Raw genomic sequence first — 6,855 nt, forward strand, 5'->3', positions numbered from 1 at the left:
ACATTAAAAAAAACTGTATCACCAACATAGCCTGGACAACATTTGCTAGTTAGATGAAGTCAGCTATCTCATCGTAGCATATTTATATGCATATTTATAATCATACGGTTCTTGGAGTGAGTGCATACACTCATGAAGTTTAGTAACTTCCGGTCACTGCAACAAGCCCAGGTACAGTTTACCGACGGATGGGTGCAGGACCTTGAAATGCACCGTGTAGAACGAAAGACCATCGTACGTATCATAAGTTTACCAGTCTCACAAATCGTCGTCATAAATATACATTCGTTAACCGTTTATTAATAGGACCTTTGAGCTCAACGGTAATTAATTAGCAGTGGAAATAATTTCTGGTAGCATCACAGAAATGTAGCAGTGACAACAATATTGTATGCTGTAATCGTACTGGGCAATTAGTGATACAAAAAACCTGTTTTATCCTGTGAATAAAAGTATATGTTTTTGTCAATGTACCATAATAACAGAAGCGAAACGCAATATTGTGTCAGGACAATTCACTATTTATGCACAATAAATAAAGGAGCATAGCGCGACAATTTCTGTTCAGCGCCAGACTTGCTTGTAACCTATATCACCAATTATGTTATGAAAATGACGTATTAACTACTAAAAAACACTGACCTTCGTGTAAATGCTTGGAGCAGACTAACCTGTGAGCTGGAGTGTTCTGGGACGTTATATTTGATCTTTGAATGGCTGCAATCCAGGCCATCCGTCGCCTCTTTGTTACTTCGGAAACATGGCTCGAACAATTTCTCTTCAACGACGTAATCCGATAACAACCGATCTCTTTACCCGTCGGCTTCCCGTGGCTGTCATGCGACCGGCTATTGCAGTTAATAATACAACAGCTTCTTGACATTTTTGTGTTTCTTTTTATCGCTGTGTAACTGATTTCAATTGAAAGCCTGCGTGCGGTAGTACCGCTTGCCACGAGTTCCCAGAATCCTTTGCGGTTCTACCCGTGAATGACGTCACATTTTCAATCTCTATATAATATGCATGTTAAATTTTATATTTGGGGTAAAATATCAAGTCTTTTCAAGTAAACCGGTTCAAGTCCAATTCAAGTCCCAAGTCATTGGTGTAAAAGTCCAAGTCAAGTCACAAGTCTTAGAACATTTTTTCAAGTCAAGTCTAAAGTCATAAAATTAATGACTCGAGTCTGACTCGAGTCCAAGTCATGTGACTCGAGTCCACACCTCTGCTATCTTCCTCTTCTAGTTTGTATACAACATCATCTACATCAAAACTGCACTTTATTTTGCTTCTTCTTCATCAGACAGCACAAACAACTTTCTCATTTTGACTCAAATATTGGTTTTGAATGAAAATGATGAAACAATCCTGGGTGTTTATTCAACTTGTGAGCAGGTTTTCTAATCCACCGTACGATTATTATTGACACTAGTACATGTTCGTGCTGCTGGCAAACTAATACACTCAAGAACATATAGCAAAGCAAAAAAGTGAAAAGTAGGTCTTGCCTACATAAATAAACATAAGACAGTTGTGAAACTTTGACATAGTAACATCTGCAGTAATATTTACACCTGTGATGACATCTCACCAGCATTAGCCTTATTTTGAAACCAAGATTGTTTACACAGAGTTTGTAATTGCAGAGAAATGCTCCATTTATTTTGGTCATTTCATTTTTGAGCAGGAAGCTCACCTTTTTTGTTATAGCCTTTAGATGAATAGAGAGTTTTCCAATTAAATACATATTCTTTAAATAATGTTCCCTCTTATAAAAAGTAGGATAATTTTTTTTTTAAATTTAAAAAAATGTATTATACCTCTATTACTTAGAAAAAAAACCCTGTTTTTTTCTGTTGTCTGTTATATAACGTTAGTGATGCTCGTTTCAATTCATTTCTTAATCAGCTAAACAGGTCAGTTAAGAAACAGTCAAATATTAAGTTACATTTGAAAACGGTTTAAAAAAAAATATCTCCATTCCAAAATGTCACATGACAATCTCATTGGCTCACGGAGTTATGATGTCACTACACTTTGATCCTTTGAAGTTTGTCCTTAAACAGGGGTGAGAAACAGCAGTTTTTTAGTTCGTGTCTTCGCAGCATTTGTGTTTGCAGCCTTCACGCGTTCACCACAGAAACTTTTGGAAACCTTTTCGTTGTTGTCGTGTACAACCTTCAACATGTATCCAACAAGACACCAACCAAGGCAAAAAGATTACGCCGCTTCTCCTTCCTGTCGTGGCCAGCCAAGTGACCTCTTAGCCGTCCAAAGGGCATTACATGACAGTAAGAAGGAAAACTACCATCTCCAGAATAAAATTCAACAGATTGAAGAAGAGAAACTTCAACTGGAGGAGAAGTGTAGACAGATGGAAGCGCAAAATAAGAACCTGGAAGAAAGACAAAAACGCCAGCCCGACATAAATATTATTAATGAGGGTTGGGGAATCAAGTTTGGACAAGCCCGAGAGCAGATTGTCTTCCTAATTAAGGAAAACAAGCAAAAGAGCGTGGAACTAAAGGAGATGTCCAACCAGCTTAAAGACAGCAAAGCTACTGTTGAGAAGACAGAATGGGATCTCCAATATATGGACCAAATGAATCGGCTGCTCCAAACAAACTTCGATGAAGCTGTGAAAAAAAATAAAGAAATCCTCCAACAGAAGGAAGAACAGGAGAAAAAGCAAAGAGACATGGAGCACAAACTCAAAGTCACGGAGGAAAAATACAGAACGCTGAAAGAGAAGGTGGATGATACTCTGCGCCAAAACAAAGACCTTCTTCAAGAGAAAAAGCAACTAGAAGGGGAAAAAGAAAAACTGGACAAACAATGCTCGCACATGCAGAAAAGGATGGAGCAAATGGCAAGAAACAACTCCGAGCTCACTAAGGGGATATTGTTGGAATACAACAACTTGAAGCGCAAACACACTGAAATGCAGGCGCAAAAGCAAGAACAAGACAACATACATGACGACCTGCAGCGTACGCTCCAAGATATCCACAAAAGAAATGAGGAGCTACAAGACATGTACAAAGAAGTACAACAGAGAAACGCAGACATGCACAAGGACAAGATAATGCAGGAGGAAACATCCAAAGAGCTCAGGGAAAAGCTTGAAGAAAAACAAGCAACCTTGGAAGAGGTGGAGAAAACGTGCAAGAAGCTTGAGAAACAAAACGTAGAAACCATCGATGAGTTGAGAACCCTCATCCTGGAAAAAAAAGCTCTTGTAGAAAACTGCATGAAAAAGAAGAACAAACGCTTCCGCTGGCCCTGGAGGAGGAACTCTACTGCTTCCTCACCTGGTGTAGCCTCGTCTTGCTCCACCTCTGTTCACCACCCCAACCAGTCCCGGCAGTTGACTGTCCCCTCCTGAGCCTGGTTCTGCCGGAGGTTTCTGCCCGTTTAAAGGCAGTTTTTCCTCCCCACTGTCGCCTAGTGCGTGCTCAGAGGGGATTGTTGGGGTTTTCTCTCCTCTACCTTGTTTCATTATTTACTTAACTTTTTGTGCTTACTTCATTTTACCTTGTTTCTTTATTTACTTAACTTTTTGTTCTTACTTCATTTTACCTTGTTTCATTATTTACTTGTTAACGTTTCGTTCTTACTTCATTTTACCTTGTTTCATTATTTACTTGTTGACGTTTCGTTCTTACTTCATTTTACCTTGTTTCATTATTTACTTGTTGACGTTTCGTTCTTACTTCATTTTACCTTGTTTCATTATTTACTTGTTGACGTTTTGTTCTTACTTCATTTTACCTTGTTTCTTTATTTACTTGTTAACGTTTTGTTCTTACTTCATTTTACCTTGTTTCATTATTTACTTAACTTTTTGTTCTTACTTCATTTTACCTTGTTTCTTTATTTACTTGTTGACGTTTCGTTCTTACTTCATTTTACCTTGTTTCATTATTTACTTGTTGACGTTTTGTTCTTACTTCATTTTACCTTGTTTCATTATTTACTTGTTAACGTTTTGTTCTTACTTCATTTTACCTTGTTTCTTTATTTACTTGTTTAACTTTTTCTTTTTCAACTTATTCATAAAACAATAAACAATTGAATTTATCCTTTGAGTATTTTTCATCGAATCTTTTCATCTATAACTTTTTCAAACAATCATATCTGTCGTTTATCTTCTTCTTGAAACCTCATAAATGGTGAAGGAAAAATCCTGGAACATGGTTTGAAACACTGAAATTGTTTCAGCTGAAACCGGCAAAGTCATACATTTGTGTGTGTGTGTGTGTGTGTGTGTGTGTGTGTGTGTGTGTGTGTGTGTGTGTGTGTGTGTGTGTGTGTGTGTGTGTGTGTGTGTGTGTGTGTGTGTGTCTCACAGGTGACACGGTGTGTCACTGGTTAGGTCATCATGTTTAGGCTCATTCACTCGAAAAATTATTTAGGCCAAATCTTTAAAACTGTATCATTGCATACACATTTTCAATTCATTTCAATCGCACAAATGCAGAAATAATTATTTGCAGTATCTTATCTGATTTATTTTGAGAATGTCATGCCTGATCATTTGCACCCACACCACCAAAAATGGGGGCAAAAGGGAGGAGATCGCATTTAATCGGTTATAACAAGAGGTCAGAAATATAAGAGCTGCAGAAACCTCTGAATCTCAGCTATAAGCTCATGTAAACCATTTCTACAATCGCCAAACAAAGCAAAGTCACCAAACAGTTAAAAGAGCAGTTACGTCACCATGAATCTGTGGACAGGTAATATCCACACTTTCATTTATGATTTCCTGGAGTTCAATGTGTGCTTAATCCTTAATGAAACTGATGTAAACCTGCAACTACAGCAATCCAGGGAAGAAAGAAAGAAGCAATACTTCACCCATGCTTACTTTTAAATCACTCTCAACCTTTTCTGTAATGTCGCAGTCAGCAGTAGTGGTGGGGTTGGTTGGCTGCTGCAGCCTGCTTTCTGCAGCTCGGTCTTCTCTCTGCTTGCTGAATTTGTCCACTAGCCGAGTGTCACTAGCCGAGATGGACCGATCCGATATTACGTATCGGTATCAGTCCGATACTGACCCAAATTACTGGATCAGATATCGGTGAGAAATAAAAAATGTAATCGATCCATTAAATATCAAAAAAGCACCCCACAAAACTTGCCACACGGCGTAACTCGGCTCATAACCGTAGAAGTATGCATCACGTGATGGTGTATTTCTAGCCTTGCTACCAAACCAGCATTTCATCTCCGAGGAAGTTATCCCAGAGAGAAGTAAAGCAAGTGTGCAAGTTCATCTCTGAATGTCTATAAAGTGTTCCCATGTTAAGCTTAACAACAGATATATGGAGCGACTGCCTCTCTCTCTCTCTCCTGCTGCTACTTCAATCGTGAAACTGCTTAATGATCAGCTGATCGGCTTTTCTGTTGTGAGTCTGTCTCTCTTCTTTGTTTTTGGCCAACTTCTCACCAGAAAGAGGAAACCAGCAGCTGAACAACAGCAGCACTATTAAGCTTGATAAGCTGTTGTTAGAATTTATTTAATATTACTTTCTACACCAGGATCCTTTTCTAGCTGACGGCTGGTAACTGTGCAGGGGCGGATCTAGCAAAGTTTAGCCAGGGGGGCCGAAAGGGCATGAACAGGGAAAAGGGGGGCACAAAGACATACTTTTCTTTCTTATTCTCATTTAAAATGTCTAGCTTTTAATAAATAATTATCTGACTCTTACACCCAAAGTTTTAATCTGATGTAAAATATAGGGAAGATACCATCTGTGCAGTCTGCAATTCTGTTGAAGAAAGATGTTGAATCTATTAAATTATTCTTGAAAAATAATTTATTTCTGTGCATTTTCCCCCCTGCATCAAATTAAATTTGATTACATCGATTAAGCATCATGAGGTGGAGGGTGGTTCCCTATTTTTATTTTATTTTTTGCTCGGAGTTTGCAACCCTATTAGTTAGGTTGCTTAATATTTCTGCTAAGTACTCTTTAAAATACCAGAATAGGGAGGATGGAGTAGGTTTAAGTTTATTAGATTGATCAGTGTTGCTGAACTATGAAATATTTTGGGCGCAGTGTATTTTTTACCTACAGGTATAACAGAATAGCTTTAGTGTTGTTATTTATTTAAACTTGAGTATAAACTTATACAAAATGCAGCAAGATATTAAAAAAACGTTTTATTGATTAAAAAACACACTATATCGGATTCATATCGGTATCGGCAGATATCCAAATTTATGATATCGGTATCGGACATAAAAAAGTGGTATCGTGCCATCTCTAATTTGTACCAATCTATTGTTCTTCATCTTCAGCTGCTTTCACACAGACAACTGAAAGCCTCAAGTCTTCATGAGTCAGGAGCCAGCAGCAATGAATAAATGGGTAACTTTTTATGGTATGTATGCATATCATCCCGAAACAACAGGAGCATTGTAATCACATCCAGATGGACTCCTGCTCTTCGACTGTGTTGTGTTGCTCTTTCTTGTGCTGCGCATGTGGTCATATTTTGCACCTGCCAAGCAGCTGAAGGAATGACAGAAGTCTCTTTGGTCAGATGATTGACTGTTGGATCTTCTGCAGGAAATAAATTACATGATGTATTGAAATACGGTAAAAAAAAAAAAAAAAAAAAAACACTCACATGTGACAGAGCCAGCGCATCACTGATGAGTGAAAAAAGTCTGCTACATACTATTATGTAGCAGACTTTTTTCACTCATGAGGCTCTGATGGGCTGCTCTTGTGGCGACCTGCAGCAGGTGTTTACTGGCTTTTTCTTTTTGTTTTTAACTTTGTTTTAACTCTGTTCTTAACCGTGGTTTTAACTTTTTATGAGTTTTTTTTTTTTTTTTTTTGCCGA

This window comes from Astatotilapia calliptera, chromosome 7 (assembly GCF_964374335.1).
Source record: "Astatotilapia calliptera chromosome 7, fAstCal68.1, whole genome shotgun sequence".
Classification (NCBI taxonomy): Eukaryota; Metazoa; Chordata; class Actinopteri; order Cichliformes; family Cichlidae; genus Astatotilapia; species Astatotilapia calliptera.